Below are 19,912 nucleotides of genomic sequence, written 5' to 3'. Positions count from 1 at the left end.
CTCACATATACCAATACTTTAGGGAGAGAGAAGGGCAGGGAGAACTGCTTTCGTCATTCCCACCTGTGAGGTGTTGCAAGTGGGGAACATGTACAGGTCCCAAAGGATCTTTCTCTGTGGCTTTCCTTGACTTCACTGCCTGAACTCTTGTACCCAACAGAAAGATCACACTCTTCATTGTTTCCCCAGCACTGGTGCTAGTGCACAGCCTGACCATAGCATTTTCCACATTGTCTGGCATTTGCCTAGTGTCTGTCTTTCCCTGGGTCTGAACTTCCAAAGGTTGGGAACCAGGTCTCGTTATCATCTTGAACAAAACTTAAGCAGAGTGGATGCTCAGCAATGATTTGTTGAACCAAATAAATAAGTCAGCCAAGGCTTTGCTAAAGAGCTGAGGGGATGATATTCCTGAGAAGACAAGTTAACAAACACAGGGTATGTGCATTCAGTTTACATAATTGATAAATATTTATTGAGCATCTACTGTGTCAGGCATTCATCTAGATACTGGGGATATAGCAGTGAACAAGACCAATAAGATTCCTACTCACAAGGAGTTTAAATGTAGAGGGAGACAGATGATAAATATGCAACAAAACAAATCAAAAAGTAGCAGTCATGAAGAAACTTAAGATAATAAAGAGTGATCGGGGTCAAAGAAGTCTTTTCTATCTACTTTAAAGTGAGATCTGAATAATGAAAAGGGGAGAGAGTATTGCAGATGGAGGAGACAGCTAGTGCAAAGGCCCTGAGGTAGAACTAAACTTTCTTGTTAAAGAAACAGGAATACAGAGTGGCTGAAGAGCACAGAGTGGGAGTGGGAGTAGGGACAGGGAAGTGGAGGGCTAAAGTGTAGGCTAGGGCCAGATCACACAGGTTACTCTGACTGCATCGGGGAGCTACTAAGGTACTTTGAGCTGGGCAGAGGAGGGTGGGACAAATCTGTTCATGGAGGCATTTTGAAAAGACCTTTTGGTAAAACCAGGGTCCCATCCTTCATGTACAGGGATGACCTTATACATCCACTCTTGTCGTTTTCCAGGAGGCAGAGGAACCTTGCCTGCTTCACCATCTGGTGCAGGTTTGGACATATGGGGAGAGGAACATCTTTGGCTGTGGGGTAAGGAGGAACAGAGTGGCTCCCATGAGGATAGAAGACACAAATTTGGTCTTGAAAGCATTGAATGGTTCTTCATTGACCAGGGCTCTTTTAGTTGCAAGTGACAGAGGCATAATACAAACTAGTTAAAGTCAGAAAAAGAATTTGTTGGCTATCAAAACAGATCGTTCCCAGGGCACAGCTGGCATGGAGGACTCAGTGTTTGCAGGACTCTCTGTCACTTGGTCTTTCCCACTCTGCTTCTCTGTTTCTGTAGATGTTACTCTCTCTTAGGAGGGCTTCCTCCCAAATGTCCTTAGACCCACGAAGTGGCATCTCTGTCCTGGGCTTCATGCCTCTGGGGACCCTGTGCTTTGGGGTAAATTCCTTGAAATTTTCTAAGCCCCTTGGATGCCTGGAACCAGCTGGAGCCATCATTGACAGTCAGGCAGGGTGCCCCAAACCCAGACCAGGACTCATATGGGCCCTGGTCCTCATGTCTCCCCAGTGGGACATCTGACTCTCTTTCACCTATGCAGGGTCAACCAGATATTCTGAGGAATTTTAGGAATCACATCCATGGAATTATCCAGGGACCCTGGGGCCAGGCCCCAGTTCCAGAAAGATGGTTTGGTGAATAGATCACTCTCACGAGGCAGTGTATTTCTTTCAGAGGATCCCATGAGATTGGGCCTCAAGAATGGTGCTGACAAGCTGATTTGGAATCCTCTTACTTCCATCTGATCTGAGTTCAGAGCTCTAGGCTATACTGGCCCTTGGACTTCTACTGTGTGTGAAGGCCCAAGTGCCAGTCAATCCTGTTCATTCATGTTCTGATTATGGGGCACCAGAGGGTGGTGGAGGTGGTGGCTGGAGTCCTTTATCCTGTGTGCTTCCTGCTGCTGCAGCCAGGTAGCCGCCCACACTGCTCCACAGGTCAGGATCTGTACCATGGGCTGTGCCTGTCTCCTCCAAGAGTTTCCAGATCATTGTTTCAAAGCACCAATGGGCCCTTCAAATTGATGTCCTCTCTTGCATATGATTGATGTGCTGTCTTCTTGGGCTAGTTGTCATTCATGCCAAATCAAGGACAGAGGTTCCTTGTGTAGATCCAGATAATAATAGAGCTCAGGCCTCTGCCCACCAACTCCCACATGGGGAATGGCCCGTGACCATCAGCATCTTTCTACCTTACATTTTTATTTACCTCTCCTTCACCCATGATTAGATATATAACCATTATACAGCCAGCACCAAGTGGTCCAGTTTCAAGGAGGTGCTAGTCAAAGAAACACAGTTCATCTACCCTAATTAATTTCAAAATAACTCAAGTATTTTGCTCCTTGAAAATTACATGGCTTGGTGTGGTGGCTCATGCCTGTAATCCCAGCACTTTGGGAGGCTGAGGCAGGCGGATTACTTGAGGCCAGAAGTTTGAGACCAGCCCGGCCAACATGGCGAAACCCTGTCTCTATTAAAAATACAAAAATTAGCCTGGCATGGTGACACACACCTGTAGTCCCAGCTACTCGGGATGCTGAGGCAGGAGAAACACTTGAACCCACGAGGCGGAGGTTGCAGTGAGCTGAGATCGTGCCACTGCACTTTAGCCTGGGAGACAGAGTAAGACTCCATCTCAAAAAAAAAAAAAAAAAAAAATTAGCTGGGCACGGCACGTGCACTTGTAACCCCAGCTACTCAGAAGGCTGAGACACAAGAATTGCTTGAACCCGGGAAGTGGAGGTTGCAGTGAGCCAAGATAGCTCCATTGCACTCCAGACTGGGAGACAGAACGAGACTCCGTCTCAAAAGAAAAGAAAAGAAAAGAAAAGTTATATAAGGGATCTAAGTACATGCTCCACAGGAATCCCACACATTCACCAGACAGTCCACAGCTGCTCCAGCCGCTCTCTTCAAAGTTCTTACCCTTGCCAAAACTCTTCCTAAATCCACAGCTCTTAAGGCTTTTCTTCTTTATTTCTATGCCTCCCTCCAAGGAATGAATTATCTACATTTGTGCTGTCTAATATGGTAGCCACTAGCCATATGTAGCTATTAAGCATTTGAAATATGGCTAGTTTGGTTTGAGATGTGCTGTAAGTGTAAAATGCACACTGGAGTTTGAAGACTTGGGATGAGAAAAAAAGAAATATAGAATGTCTCACTAATATTTTTCATATTGATTACATGTTAAAATGATAATGTTTTAAATATATTGGCTTCAATAGAAATATTTTTAAGATTAATTTGTACCAGTTTCTTTTTACTTTTGTAATATGGCTACTGATACAATATGATTCTATATTTATAAAGTATAAAATTACGTATGTAGCTCAGGTTGTATTTCTACTGGGCAGCCGTGGATCAGATCAACTAAGACTACCTAGAAGTCTTCATTTTTTTCTCCTTGCTCTGTGGTTCTTTCTTCTTTGCCCCGATATCTTGATTTAAAAACACAAAAGCTCCTATTACTGATCTGGCAGAAATGAAACTCTTCTTAGACAGGACGCCAAGGAGCAAAGGCTCTAGAAACAAATGCATTCATCAGCTTTGTCTCATCATACAGATGTTAACTTGCATTTGGATTCAAACTGGCATTTTAGGAAATAACTAAATTCACAGTCTGTGGAAATTGCCATCATAATACTTTACCACATAGAAACAACATCGAATGGAGGAAGAAGATTAAATTTTTTTTTCTGAAACTCTAACAAATTCACATTTTAGTCTAGAGTTTAAATTATTTCATTCATGAGGGAGCTTCTCTCTAAATTCTGTTCTTTCCAGGCCCTGCCACAATCCCATACTACTTAGTTGACACAACTCACGTAAGACAATTAGCTCCTTTGATTTAAAACTGGCAGGAAACATTTTCCTGTTTCGTTTTCTGCACTTGGATAAATGTCCAGTTCCCAATCTATCATCACTAACAACTTAAGACTCCACCATTTAGTCCCCGCTTCAAGGAGACTGTCCTGAACCATGGAAGCAAAGCTGCCCTGACTCACACTTCACATAAAACATGTCTGGATGTTTGGGAAAACAGCCAAAAGCACTTAATATAACCTTACGATAAGAGATATAAGGTAGTTGGGAAATACAACAGGAGGATTCGTTATAAGCTTTGAAATACTTTTTATCTGATAATCTTTTAAGTCTTTTTTGGATTAAAAAGCAATGCACATTGACAGCTAACAGGAAAATAATTTCAATATCTAAGTGTTCACATATGTGAAAAAAATTGAATGTGAACTGAAAGCATGCATTTGAAATAAATCTTGGCTAATGGGCAAAATTATTCTCCCTAGATTAATAAGGGAATGATTTAATCTGGGTGGTTGTAGTGAAAGATTTAAAAGCTAACTACTTATTGTTATCAGCCTGTGGTTTTGAAAATCAGAAATGAACTTGAAAAATGGTTTCCTAGAACCTCTAAAGAATAGGGGAGAGGGGGAAGACTTTCTCAGGTACATATTTTCTTCCTATAATACCATATTTTTTTGCATATAAAGGACACACATATACAATTTTAGAATTTGTTAGTATTTTCTGTAGTTTTATATGTTTAATATTTCAGACAATTGCTTGTTCATGTTACTTGAGGAAGAGGAAGTAGAGTGTTGTGCAATTAAATGGAATCTCAAGAATTAACGCTGATATTTAGTAAGCCATTTCCTCTTACTGTAAGTGTCTAATTCATGCATTTCTCTATAAATGGCAAAGCTGCAGATCTCATCAAAAATTTCATACTCAAAATATGAATCTCTGAGTTCTTAGTTAACTTTAAGGTGTCATTTCTTAAACATTTTTTGAGACAAGAGGCAGATCAGAATTTAGATAATCCATAACTGTTTTATTTTATGAAGAGATGCATGTACAGACATGAGCAAACAAAAGTTTCTTGGTGTTTGGCCTAGAAGGTTCTATTTTTTTCTCCTCTGAGCTGAAGTTCCTGTGTGAGAGTGAGACCTCATAGTAGAGTGGAAGTTGGAAACATTTGTGGAGATACTGGCACTTAAGCAAAAATCAGAGATGAGCTGCAACTTCTCCTGGCTCTGGCCTGAGGCTGGCCGCACACACCACAAAACCCCAGGGTAATGTCCTCTAGCTCCAGCCATGTTGTTGCAAATGACAGGCTCTCATTCTTTTTATGGCTGAATAATATTCCTCTGCATATGTACCACATTTTCTTTATTCATTTACCCACTGAGGGACATTTGGGTTGATTCCATATCCTGGCTATTGTGAGTAGTGCTTCAATAAACATGAGATTGCAGATATCTCTTCAACATACTGATTTCCTTTCTTTTGGGATTATTTCTAGCAGTGGGATTGCTGGATTGAATAGTAGCTCTATTATTAGTTTTCTGAGGATTGTTCTCTATAGTGGTTGTACTCATTTACATTTCCACCAACAGCATATGAGGGTTCTCCTTTCTCCACATCCTGACCAGCATTTATTATTGCCTGTCTTTTGGATGAAAGCCGTGTTAACTGGGGTGAGATGATATCTCATTGTAGTTTTGATTTGCATCTCTCTAATGATTCGTGAAGTTTAGCATTTTTTTCACAAACCTGTTGGCCATTCATATGTTTTCTTTGGAGAAATATCTATTCAGATCTTTTCCTCCTGTTTTAATTGGATTATTTGATTTTTTCCTATTGAGTTGTTTGAGCTTCTTATATATTCCAGTTATTAATCCCTTGTCAGGTGGGTAGTTTGCAAATATTTTCTCCCATTCTGTGGGTTGTCCTTTCACTTGTTGATTGTTTCTTTTGCTCTGCAGAGGCTTTTTAGCTTGATGTGATCCCATTTGTCCATTTTTGATTAGGTTTGTTGTGCTTTTGAGGTCTTATTTAAGAAATCTTTGCCCATACCAATATCCTGAAAAGTTTCCCCAATGTTTTCTTTTAGTAGTTTCATAGTTTCAGGTTTAGACTTAAGTCTTGAGATAAGGGTCTAGTTTTGTTAAGTGGAATAAACCAGGCACAGAAGGACACATTTTTCACATGTTCTCACTCATATGTAGAAACTAAAAATTTTAAAAAATTGATCTCATGGAGATACAGATGATTACCAGAGGTAAGGAAGAGTAGCAGGAATGGGGGTGTAAAGTAGGAATGGTTACTGGGTACAAAAATGCAGTTAGATAGCATGAATAATATCTAGTGTTCAGTAGCATGATAGGGTGACTATCGTTAACAATGATTTATTGTGTATGTTTAAATAACTAAATGAGTGGAATTGAACTGTTCCTAACATAAGGAAATGATGAACACTTGAGGTAATGGATACCACAATTATCCTAATTTGATCATTACACATTGTACGCCCTGTATCCAAACATCAGATGTACCCCATAAATACATACAACTATTCTGTATCCATAACAAATAAAAATAAAACAAAAATGACCCCAAAAAACCCCAAGGTAGCAGTAGCCTTCAGAAATCTTTTTCCCCATCCTTCCTCTTTGCAGGGCTTGTCCTCAGACAAGTGCAATAGATGGCTGTATGTTCTTAAAGATCTCCTTGGGAAGCTGCCCAGCAGCCTCTGCAGCCTGTTCCAAGCCTAACACTCAAGAGGCCCTTTTAAATGTGTAATATAAATTTGCCCCACTCTAACCTGGGGCCCTGCGGGGTACTGGCCTTAACACCACATGCCTAGGTGAGACACAGGGAGAGAGGCTGACTCATTTCTGTCTCTGCTAAATATCCATTCTCTTATGTGTACTAGGGAAGCAACACTTTCTAACATTTCTCTTGAGACTTATGATTTGGGCCTAAGAAGATAATAATGAAAGAAATTATCTGGCTCTTTAATAAATCCTGCCATATGCCTGCAACCCCATCGGTACAAATTCTTATCTCAGAGAAGAAATGAGTCTTGAATGCAACCTACACTGATACTTATCAGAATCCTGTCTACAAAACGGGAAGGCCGATCCTTATGAGAAATAGGTGTCTGGCAAGGGCAAGAAATGAAAGTGAAGGTCACCAGCAACTAGAAAGAACAGCAGCTTGGGTTGTAGAACCCTGGAGAGGAAGGCATTTTGTCAGCCCTGCTAAGGCACATGAATGGCAATGATGGTGAGGTGATGTCTCCACCCTGTGTGCTGTCTGTAGACATTAAATATCTGGTTCTCTGCCTGATTTTTATGACGGCAAATTACTAAATGATTTCCATAGCATGAAGGGAAAACAGAGGAGGAGTCCAAGCCCAAATGCAAGTCTCTGCATTAAAGGAACATTTATCATGGACTTGAGCTGAGGCCAGGCTCAGGCTGCCAGATGGATCTGGAAGGAGCGATTGGAGAATATTTCCTTTGAAGTTTGGTGGTCAGCTGCTGCCGGCTGTGCTGATGAACCCATCTTGTTCTAGGAAGAGTAAGGCTATTATTTAGAAGGGAGGGAGTCCACATTTGAAGTTCTGTATTAACATTGCTACAAATGATGGAAAACTTTTTATTTCTAGGCAACGTTTAAAGCAACTTGCCTGATGTGGGTTTTGCCCGTTCCCCTTAGGGTAGTAATTTTTAAAGAGCTTTAATTTAATGGAACAATTAGTATGCGAAGTAATCGCCAGCGCTGGTGGTGGGGATGGTTTGCAAGGCTCCCTGAGCGGGTCTCTGCCTGGGAAGGGAGCAGGGCGGGGGTGCAGCTCTGTGTGCCTAGGCAAGTGGCAGGTCTTTCAGGGTAAATAAAGAGAAGTGGGTTCCTACTCTGCCCCTGTAGCCCACAGGCTAATAGGATGGGGTGAAGTAGGGAAAGAAGGCATACAATGTGAATCCGAAGTAGAAAGTATAAGCAGAGAAAACACTACAAGGAGGTCACAACCAGGCAGAAGGGATCCAATAGAGGAGGTATCTTAACATTCTCCCCAAAAGGAGCAGAAATTTGGGCAAGAAATGGAGCAGAAGACAGCAGACTGTGGTGGGTATGTGGGAAACTTTGAGGCACGTTAGGGAAGACAGAATCATCAGGTTGGATTGGAATGGAGGGGAGTGTCTGGAGAAAAGTCTGGAAAGAAAGTCAAGGCCATGTTGTGAAAGGTCTTCCTTTGGGTGGGAAGAGCTGGAGGCTGCCACGGTAGCCCAGGTGAGAGAACGAGCATGCAGCGGCGAACGGGTGGGCAGAATGCACAGAAGAGCTACCGCAGATGAGGCTACTATTTAGAAGGGAGGGAGCCTACATTTGAAGTTCTATATTAACATTGCTACAAATGAAAGCTGTTCTCCATTGTGGCTGCACATCAGAGTCACCTGGGAAGCTTAAAAACTAGTGATGCCTGGACCACATGACCAGAGATTCTGGTTTAAGTGGTCTGGGCTGTGGCCCTGGGCATCAGGATTTTTTAAAAGCTCCCCATGATTACTTATTCTAAGTTGCAGCCAGGGTTGAGAACCACTGGTTGTAGCAGATTCTGATTCAATGGGCTGAGGCCTGTTCTAGAAAACTTGAGGTAAGGTTAGTGATGCTGGCCCATAGACCATTTTTTGAGTAGCACTTGACCATGCCACATCAGCACAGCACCTGCCTGCATTTTCACTTCTCTGGGGAGGAGAAATTACAAAAACTTTGACCTTTTTTCATCAGCTATTCCCTGGGATGTTGGGCCCTGCTAAGAGAGGGCTGCCTCATTCACTGGCGGTTGCTGCCCTTCAAGGACAAACGGGGACTTCAAACGGGAACACACACATCCTTGGGGCTATAGGAAGACCTTTCAGGGAGCATGCATAATTTTTACCAGAATCAACTTCCAAGTCCCCAGTTTCCACATGTGCCCTCTCCTAAAACAGATCAGCCTGAGCCTGTGCCTCCCCTCTGCCGATGTTCCTACTTCCCCTTCCTCAACCTCCCTTCTCCATGAAGGCAAGATTTCCCTCTCACCTGGCTTACCATGGGGCATAGTGCCAGGACTTCTAACAAAGGGGAGTTAGAAAAGGCAGCCTCTCATTGTGCAATTAGAGTTTATAATAATAGCAAACACTTACACAGAAGTGTGGAGCAGTCCTTTTTCTAAGTCCTTTACATAAAATTATCTCATCTAATCCTCCTAATAGTCCTGTAAGTAGGTGTTATTCTTATTCTCAATTTGTAGAAAACATTGACATAGAAACAGTTAAGTAACTCGCCCAAGGCTGGTAAGAGGGACAGAGCTGAGATATGGCAGAGATTTTCTATCAATTGCATAAACTAAATCTAAAGTTCCAATATTTTGACAAAAACGTAACGTAATGCTCATATTCAAAATACAATGCTCTGACATATTTTACTGTTATTTAAACACATGATAAAAAATCTTTATAAGTCAACTTTAAAATGTGCAAAAAAGGTCAATTCTTAGAGTTGGGTTGTGAGCAAAATATTTGAAGATCATTGATTTTGAGCCAAATAGCCCTGGCTATGACTCTTGGCTTAGTCACTATGCCATCTTGGCCAAATCCCACTCTTTCTGAGGCTTAGTCTCTCATCTGTAAAAATGGGGACAACCATCTCAGCAGGGTTGTTGAAAAGATCAAATGAGACAACCCAAGAAGTGGCCTGGCCTGCAGCCAACTCAGGGTGAATGGCAAGTATTAACGTGGTTTGCGTCTGGCAAATCTTGGCATGTGGTAAGAGCTCCATGAATGTGAGTGCCCTTCCCCTTAGTAATGGTTCCCAGATTTGATTCCCATGGAAGCCCAGACATCTTGCGGAGAGGGAGGGGGTAGAATGAGGCCCCCAATTTTCGTGCCTCCCATTGTTTTCCCTTTTCAACTTCCTCAAAGAAAATCTCAAAGTGCACCTCCCCCAAGTTGTCTTCCCTGACTAATACAGCTTCACAATGACGTTTCTCTTTCATCATTTGACTGGCTCATGCCAGGCACTCCACAGTTAATTAACCAATGAATGAATGAATACCGGGAATGGGGTAGTGAAGAAGGCAGGCATTTTCCCTGCCCTCATCAAACTTGCCGTCTGGTAGAGAAAACAATGTCACTGATAGATGCTATGGTGAAAGAAGAAAAGGAGCCAGTAAAAGCCCACGGAAAGGGCACCTACCCAGGCCAAAGGCATCAAGGAGGGCCTCCCAGAGAAAGTGTAGTCTAAACTAAAATCTCATGGACACATGGAAGCCAGACAGCAAGAACATAGGTCTGTGTTCACAGGTTTGGAGGTGGAAAAAAAGTATGCTAGGTTCAGAAAACTGAAAATATTTTAGTAAACTTGGCTATAAAAGTGTATGTTTTCCAGTCTTGAACTTGATTTATTGCCTTTCCTTGGCCCTCCCAGACAATGGTGTGCTTCTGGAAGACATGAAGGACCTTCTACATCTTTTGTGTTTACCCTGTATTTGCTTGACTATGCAATATCCACAGCTGACACTTTAATAAATGCTTAGTGGGTTTGGAACTTACTAGAAAAGGAGACCTCTCTGAAGCTTCCTTGGAGCTCATTTCTACATTCCCTGGGCCTGGGCAGCACTGTATAGAATCCCTTCTAGCCAGAAAGGGGCTAACAGAATCCACCTATTGGCCCTTAAGACATTTATCTCCAGGAAACCATGCTCTGAAATATCTTTTCATGCATTATCGCAAACTCAGAGTTATGTATTAATAGGAGCATTTCACCTGCAAGGGGTATTCATAGCCAGTGGCCCTGGGGCTGGGGCTCTGATTCTGTAGGATGGATGAATGGCAACGAATGGCTTGTCTCATTCTGCATTTCCTGTCCAAGACCAAGGAAGGGCACAGGGTTGGTAGGAGGGAGGAGAGAGCAGGATTGTCCAGTCAGCCTCTGGCTGTATCATGGACAGGTCAGATCCAGTCACCAGCAGATGGACTCGGCCTTTCTTGCTGTCCCAAAGTGGTCATTGCTAGCCATCTGTTCTCCTCTTCTCACACCCTTCAAGACTTTCTGATCAAGTCCACAAAACTGACTCCTGCAAATGACATTGGGAAATAAGCTGTGGTCACCAACAAGTCAAAACCAACTGAGATGGGATATTTCTTTTGAAGCATGAAAACAAAGATTTTTGGTAATCTTTTAGAGCATTCCTAGCTGAACACTTTTCCTGGAAATCCATAAGTGCTCCTTGTGTCCTAGAGAGCAATGAAATTTATTCTTACACCATCCACACCAACTGAATGCTAGTTATGAGATAGGCTCTAAGGTGGTCCATGATACCACCACATACATAGGTAAGCTTACTTCCTGTGTGTCTGCTGGAGAAAGCCGTGTTTATGGCAAATGCATTTATGTTTCCAGTTTTCAAAGTTCAGATCTGATTTTCCCTGGTTTGTGGCAAGCGGGTTGGCCAGCAAATGAAAATCAGCAGGAGGAGACTTTCCCAAAAATCAAAGGAAGATGGAAGCAGAATGTGAGAAGCCTGGGCTCAGCTAGCCTGGTCTCCAAGCCTTGGGCCACATGCAGTCTGGCTGGTACATGACCAAGGTCTGAGGTCAAAGGTGAGATTCCACACAGATGGAGACAGGCCAGTTGAACCATGCCAGAAACTACCACTTCCTAAGTGCACCTCTTTTCTCTACTGAAAGCAGACCCAACTGTCTTTAGTGAGTCCTTTACTATGTCTGTTTTGTGTCACGTGCATTGACCCCTCATATGCACTCTGAAGTCAGGAACAATCTTCTCTCACCTCTCCCCTCCAGAACTCTAGAGGAAGCAACCATTTCATCCATGATAAGAACAGAATCCTGAGCTGATGCCTTCCTGCATACCATTTCCTTGGTTATGAGATGTTTTTACCCCAAATCCAGCCCATGTCTTTCCCTGTTATTTAGGATTATTAGATGTATGCACTTTTCTACCACCTTCTTTTTCAAGAGACATCTTGTCCTGAGGTTCTTGTGTCGTTTGCTATCCATAGCATACGCCAGGTAAACATTCAGCAAGAAGCAAATGCTTCCAGCCACGTGAGTTGTCTGAAATGAAAACACAAGCAGGCCTTCTGCCGGGACCAGTAGCCGCCTGCTGTTAGCTGGGGAGAAAAGACTTTCATTCGTTTTTGTCACCGAGCTGATACTGTGCCAACGCCCACATCTGGAAACAGTTATCAAGAAAGAAGAGGCATGCAAGGCTGGGTCTCATGACCCTGCAGCTTTCCTTCTGCTGCTCTATTTATTAACGTGCTGGTTTAGAGTGATCGACCTATGTCCCCAGAGTAAGTTACAGAAACTAAATTTTAAAAAGACCGCTGCCGTCATACCAATCTACAAAAACAGGCCAAGGTCTAACTTATGGGGTCTTGGATGGAGTTTGTATCTAAATAAACACATTTTAAAGTTGCTTATTGTGTTGTACTTTAATCACTGAGCCAAGCCTTTTTAAGCTTTGCTTTAAGTTCTGTGCCCCTCCCCAGCTTGGCAGAACTCTGTCCTGTCTGTCTCAAGGGCTTGATAGAATTTGTACTTATTGGATCTGGACACACAGATAGAGGAGTCTGTTATTTTCACATCACACAGACCAACACACACAGATACACACTTGTTGCCCTTCCTTGCCTCCTTCACTATAAGTAACTAGAAAGTTAAGAAGGAACCTGAACTGTGTTTGTGTAGCACCAGCGCTATGTGATGGTACTTACTGATCAGGCCCCGAAGGTGTAAGTAGAATCCACAAGGGCTTCTTGGTTTTGGAGTTTGAAAAGTGCCCACAGAGAAGGCTTGAACCTATTTTTGAGAAGGACCAAATCAAGTCATAAGATATTTAGTAGATCTCTCTACAACAGAGGGAGGAATAAAAGTGGCCATTAAGAGTGAATACAGAGGAAAGCATTTCCTTCAGGCTTATATATGTCTCAGGAATTGTAAAGCACTAACAAGAACCAGAAATTCAGACCGGCAATCCTGTCTCTAGTACTAACCCCGTCTCTGGTTTCTGTTTTGATGAGTTGCAGTCTACCTTGCTGACTTGGCTTCACTGTCCACCAGATGATGAATCACCTCTTCTGGGAAGAATCTGGTTCCCCTCTGGCTACCCCAAACTCCCCCCGCCAATCCTTGCTACCCTCCCACCCCCGTTGTGTGGTGTGTGGTTGGGTACTTCCCTTTGGAGTCCTTTTGCGTACAGCCATGCATTTGGCACTTATTTCATTGTATATGTGCCTGGCTCCCCACCAGAGAATGACTCACTTGCGTCTAGAACCGTAAAAAGCAGCCGACTGCTGGGCTCCTAACATAAGCTCAGTAAATACTGGTAGAATCTATCAAGAACCGCTTTCTGGAGCAAGCTGGTTGTTCACACGTTGTCAGTAGTATTTTTAAAAAATAATGTAGAATAACAGGACTAACTGAACTTCTAGTTAGACTGTTACTTCAGGAACGTGCTAACTAACATGGCAAATCTTTTCTAGGCACCCTGGAGGTCATTTTAATTTTTTTGTTGTCCTGCAATTTTGGTGTATAAAACGTTCATTGAAATGACCATGCCACGAGTTTGAAGATTTCTCAAATCTTGATATTTAATTGATATTTCATCAGTGATTAATGAGGGATTAAAGGTTGTTGAGGACTACTAAGCAATTCTAGTTGATATACTGAAAGGAATACTGATTCATGGTCATCTAGAGAGTGGCTCCAGCAGCTCATGTCCCCTACCTGTCTGGAGAAGGAGATGAGTGGCTGTATGCTGGCTGCTTTCTTCCCCAAGCCTGCTTCACTACCAGAGCAGCTGCTAGAGTCTTGCTCAGTGAACATGTGTGTGAAGGAGAAGGTTTGAGGATTGTATTAGTCCGTTTTCATGCTGCTGTTAAAGACAGACCTGAGACTGGGTAATTTATACAGAAAAAGAGATTTAATGGACTCAGTTCCATGTGGCTGGAGAGACCTCACAATCATGGTGGAAAGTGAAATGCATGTCTTACATGGTGGAAGACAAGAGAGAAAGTGAGCCAAACAAAAGAGGTTTCTCCTCATAAAATCATCAGATCTCGTGAGAGTTATTCACTACCATGAGAACAGTATGGGGGAAACTACCGCCATGATTCGATTATCTCTCACCCAGTCCCTTCCACAACACATGGGAATTATGGGAGCTACAGTTCAAAATGGGATTTGGGTGGGGACACAGCCAAACCATATCAAGGATTTTCCAAAAATATGCAACTACGTTACCTGGGGAGGGGACGCATAGTGGTTTAGGTAGGACAACGACTGGGGGCTGGGCTGCCTCTGTTCAAATGCTGGCTCTCCTACCCACTAGCTTTGTCACCACTCCAACAAACTTCTTCACCTCTCCAGCCTTGCCTTCTTCATCCGGAAACAGAAAAGAGGACAGTACCCAACCCATAAGATTATTTTAAGGATGGAATCACCTAATACATAAAGGTATTGAGAATAGGACCTGACACTGGTAAGCTCTTATTTTTCTTTAATAAGCCAGTATTCTACGTGGGCACATGCATGCACATATCTGTTTTTTTTCCCTTCTGCTTGCTTCCCTGCCTCATTCTCAAACGTATAGCCCTTCCTAAACATAGCCTCATCTGGAGGAAGCTTGGAGGCTAATTCTTGCTTTTGTTATCTTTAGAAGCAGAAATCATTCTAAACGCTTGTAGCTTAACTGCAGAGCACTATGTGGTTTGTGTAGAGCACAGTAGTCACCCCATTCCTGTCCCAGTGAAACATGAGGAGTCCCATGGATGGAAGACTGAGGAAGCAAATGCTGGGAAAGACCGGGGAAGGGGGCGTTATGGCTGGCCTGCCACTGGGCTCAGTACCCAACCACTCGATGAGGGACAGAGAAGTCTGGGGTGGGTATCATGGGGCACTCTATGTGGGGTTTAATTTTTGTCCTTTCCTGCCAGGGCAAAGGTGCTGATCTGGATAATAAGCAAGTTCTAAAATGTTAAAACCAGCAGACAAAATATGGTGGCTCTCATCTCACCAGCTCTCCAGCCTGCACAGATTAATTTCTATACCATGGATTTGAATGTCCAGGGTGTTTTGGAGTAGGGTGGATGGGGTCAGGATAGCAGCAAATTCTTAGCAATTTTGAAAATGGCTCTCAGAATGGCTGCTGTGGAGCCATCAGTCATGGCTGCATCAACCCTGCTTCCCCTTTCTACCTTCTGATGCTGGCACAACATTGCAGCTGGGGAAGCAGAGACTCTCTTTCACCTAGCATGAGGGAGCATCCAAAGGATCAGGATGTGATGTTGGGAGCACCAGTCCCAGAGAAGTTCACTCCTTCTCCTTCATGCTGGGACTTAAGGCCTGTGCTAGGGAAGATGGGGAGGGACCCAGGTCCAATGTTCTTTAAAGCCCTTCGGAATCCCTGCCTGACCCAGAAGGCCACGCAAATGAAGTCACCTACAGCAGAGCCAACAAATGTCTTTGTCTATTCCGACCACTCTATTAGAATAGGTGTGAATTATGTTAGAAAGAATTTGGGAAGCCAGTCAACTGATGGATCCGCAAATGCTAACTGGGCTCCATGCTGACTTATTAGGAGGCTGTAAAAGAATCAGAGAACAAACACATGGGCTCACTGTGATGATGGATGTTAGACTTCAAAAAGGAGAGGCTCCATCCAGTAGGAGAGCCACAGAAGGGAGACCAGCTGAAAAAACAGCAGCCCAGAGAGGTGGAGGAATTTGCCTGAGCAAAGCTTCTTAGCAAAGCTGGTTTTGGAGGAAGAGAATCACATACGTGTGTAGAGGCAAAAAAGGAGCATAGTGCTCACTATACGGGAAGCAGAGCAGGGCTGGGGCTGGGGTCCTGAGTGGGTGGAAGAGGCACAGGCCAGCCCTGCAAGAGCCCAGGCTGAAACTGGGACACAGGGAAAGCAAGTTACATGAAGCAAAGGGGGAATTTTGCAGAGGACTCTAGAAGCCAGATACAGTAGAAAGAGGGCAATACATGGGGATTATGGATGTATGTGTTATTTCAGTATAGGGATTATGGATGTATGTGTTCCTCTCATCTAGCCTTTTTGTATTTTTTAAGGTTTTTTTTTGTTTTGTTTTTTTGTTTTGTTTTTTTCTGTTTTGTGATGTGCCTGTATTTCTTTTTAACATGGTAGGGTGCTGGAGAGGATGAGATGTTCATCAAAAAAATAAATAAATAAACAGAGAAGTCTGGATTTTCTTTTACAAACAATAGAAGCCATTGGGAGTGTCCTAGAAGAGCAGTGTTTTGGTAGAAGTGGTGTTTTAAGAAGATAAGACCAGCTACGTTGGGAGATGGATGACTGGGGTGGGAGCTGATGTCAGACTGGCTGGAGGCTGTGGGTGGTGAGAGGCAAGGCAGTGGGGACCTGGAGTATTTGAGTAGTAGAAGGGGGAACAGAAACATCTAGGAGAGACTTGGAAGGAACACCTGCAGGATCTTGGTGACTGATTGCATGTGGGTGACCAGAGAACAGGGACCAGCAAAACTGAATGCAAGATTTCCAACCTTGAGCTGCACCATGGGCAAGAATGAAGAAATGAAGAAGGGGAGCTGGACCAAGGAGCCAAGGGATTTCTGCACTTTGGAATGAATCGCTGCTGGGTGGTGTCCATTTCCCTGAAGGCCTTTGTTCTACGTGCAAGAAAACTCAAGGGAAGCAGAGGAAAGACATGTGTAAGCCAACAATCATCTGTGGGCATCCCTCCACTAAAGTATTTGAGGTCAGGCAATTAAAGCAACCTCAAAAATGCCTCTGGATTCTTCTTAGATATTTTAGCAGAGCCAAATCAATGAAACTCTCATGAAAAATCAATTTCCCTGGAAAATGAAATTGGGTTCTAACCAACAAGTAGCATTTGGCAGGCCCTGATTAAGAAAGCCAGTGTTTGGAGAAGTTCTAAAAACAGCCAAGTCATTTAAGAAACTAAACACTGGGGCCTAATGCCATTCTAGGGCTGCGACGGCTGTTCTGTTCCCATCAATTGCAGAGCCCGAAGCCTCAAGTTTGTTTTAAGTTCCTGCCGTTACAAACCTGTTGACCATCCCAGACTCCCTTGCAGGCTTTGAAAAGAGAGAAGAATGGAAGTTGACTGAGCCCAATTTCCCCTCCCCATCCAGTGTGTAGAAGACACTGAATATGCAACAACTGACCTTGCACCTGGGCATCTTGAAGGTCATCCACAAAGTGAGCTGGGTCTCAGCAGAAAATGAGAGTTCCTCTGTGGTCATTTCACTGGTATGCATTTTCAGGTGCATTCCGTTTTCTTCCATGCCTACATAAATCGAATCCTGTTTTAACCGCCTCTGAGCTCATAGCTATTTAACTGTAGTTAAATAGCTGTAGGCCTGTGCATACAAATCACCTAGGGATCTGGTAAAAATGTGGATTCAGTGGGTCTTGGGTGGTTATAAGATTTCGCATTTCTTCACCAGAGCTAGAAAATAAAATAAATAAATAAATAAAAATGTTTTAAAAATTTCCACATTTCTAACAAACTCTGGGGTTGTGCCAATGATGCCATTTTACAGATTACATTTTGAGTGGCAAGATTGTGGAAAATCCTTGAGAAATCAGTCCAAAATCCCCTAAATGGTACTACAATCATGCCTTAATGTTAGCAAACTAGGATGTTTCTTACTTTTATTTGTAACATGGAAAAAATAATTACTGTATATGAAGTACCATTCTAAGTTCTGTGTGTTATACAAGGGATGGCAATTTTCTCCCAAATTTGATTCATGCCTTTTCATTTGGATATCTCTTGCCAAAACTTACCTTTTTTTTTCCTCCCTAGCAAGTCTTGGGGAGCTGAATTTTAAGAGCTCTTTATTTAGCTACATGTGGCCTCTGAAAGTGATTTTGACTGTGTCTTCTGTCTCCACGGATGCCCAAGCATCACCAGGAACTTTAGGGAGTATGGAAAAGGCAGGCCTGGGGTCAGCTGGGCTGCAGATGCCAGCTCTCCCACCAACAGGCCCAGACCAGTTTCTTTCCTAGGTTTCTTTGTGAAGAACTTGTTGGAACTACTAATTTATCATGATGCGTAAAGCTTGTTGTCATGCCCTACAGGGTTATTTTCAAAAACTGAACTGTTTTTGGTGACCTTTCATGTGCCACAGAATGTAAAAGCAGTCATTTTTTAAAGTGCTTGAAAAAGTCGAGTAAAGATTCCTCTAAGCAAGCCTCACTTTCTCCTGTTTAGATTGTTTAATCTGGAAGGAAAAAATTCTTTCTCAAATGACAGGGCTTCTGGTGCTCTGTGTTTTCCTGGTTGGCTCTGGGTCATCTGGGGATGGAGGGTCCCTGCTCCCACCTCCAGCAGCATCACTCTTGTCTCCAAAGAAGCAACAACCTCAGGTGGGAGAATGTTTATACTCACAGGATTCTGCTTTGCGTGTTTGAAAGAGGGAATGGGTGGTGGGTCATGGAGGTGGGATTTTAAAAAAAAAAATCTAAACCATAAATAAAGTATTACTGCAATCTCTTTACTGAGCTCATGGAAAAACTCAAGTCATCGAATGTTAGTTTTGCAGACTAGAGAAGTGAGGTCCAGTGAACTTGCTTGACTTGCCCTAAATCTTGCTAGAGAGAGCTGGAACCAGATGGCAGGGCTCCTGGCCTCTTACATACAAGGAGCATTTTTCCTAGAAACTGCAATGCAGCCAAATTCTACTGGTCTCAGGGGGAACTTGTTCTGGGAGTCAGCCTGAGCTTGAATCCCTTTGGGTTCTTCCCATTATCCTATGCCAAGCTGTCATGCTGAAACCGAGAAATGTTTTGCTTTCCACAAGTGAAATGAGCATTTTCAGATAATTATTTCTGTAGTTTCTCAAAACTATCATATCGTTTAATTGAACCCTACTATATAGAACAATTACTGGGAGAGATAATAATAGCAATGCATATTTCTTGGCCATTTTAGTCGAATTGTATCATGTAATCTAGTTTAGAGTCCTGTGAGGTGGGTTTTATTATCCTGTCTCTGAGGTTGAATAAGTTGTCCAAGGCCACACAGCTAGGAAGTAGTAGGACTGGTATTTGAACCCATCTTCTCCTTTTCTTCCCCTTCCTCCTCCTCCTAATCCTCTCTTCCAATACCTGCTCCCGAGGAAGCTCATCCAGTGCATGATGTTAGCTACCGCCTGCTCGTGATGGTGACTCAAATCTGCATCTCCAATCCTGACACCTGTCCTGAGCTCTAGACCTTTGAATATAGCTCCCTCCTGTCCATCCTTCCTGGAAATGAAGGTGGCTGGCTTGTCATGCATAATGTGAACACAAATGGAGCACTCTCCTCACACACCCAAATGTGCACCTTCACCAGGGTGCCCAACACAGGCATCCCTTCCTGCCAGCTACTTCCTAACCTGAGCCTCGAGGTTAGCTCTACTCCCCTTCCCTAACCCTGCATGCCCAAGGGGTTTCCAAGTCTAATCAATGCTGCCACTGAAATATCCTATACACCTGTTCCCTCCTCTCCACTAGCTTGGTCACTCCCCATGCAGGCCCTCAGTTGCTTCATACTCTTAGTAGGCAATTCCTCCTCCAGTGCCCACACCACTCTGCTTCCTGCTTCCCCTTGCTCCTGTCCCCTCACTCTCATTATCCCTCTCCTTCCCTCTTCCCACCTTCTTCTATTAGAGTTCTAACCTCTCCAAGCCCCTCTTGTCTTTCCCTGGCTTCCATCCTAAATCGCCCCTTCCCTTCTCAGGCAAGCTTCTACATGCTACTCATCTCTCCATCAAACCACCATATTGAAGCTTCGGATATCTGCTCTCCACAGCCAAGTCCCCAGTGTCTCTGCTTCTGACACAGTGGACGCCATTCAGATCTGTCTTGCTGGCAGCAATCCTCACTTTGAGCAGTGCTGTCCTACTAGGACACCCCTCCTTGACTACAACCCCACATTCTCCACTTCCT

Source organism: Chlorocebus sabaeus, chromosome 23, assembly GCF_047675955.1.
Source record: "Chlorocebus sabaeus isolate Y175 chromosome 23, mChlSab1.0.hap1, whole genome shotgun sequence".
Lineage (NCBI taxonomy): Eukaryota > Metazoa > Chordata > Mammalia > Primates > Cercopithecidae > Chlorocebus > Chlorocebus sabaeus.
Note: the sequence above shows the minus strand (reverse complement) of the source record.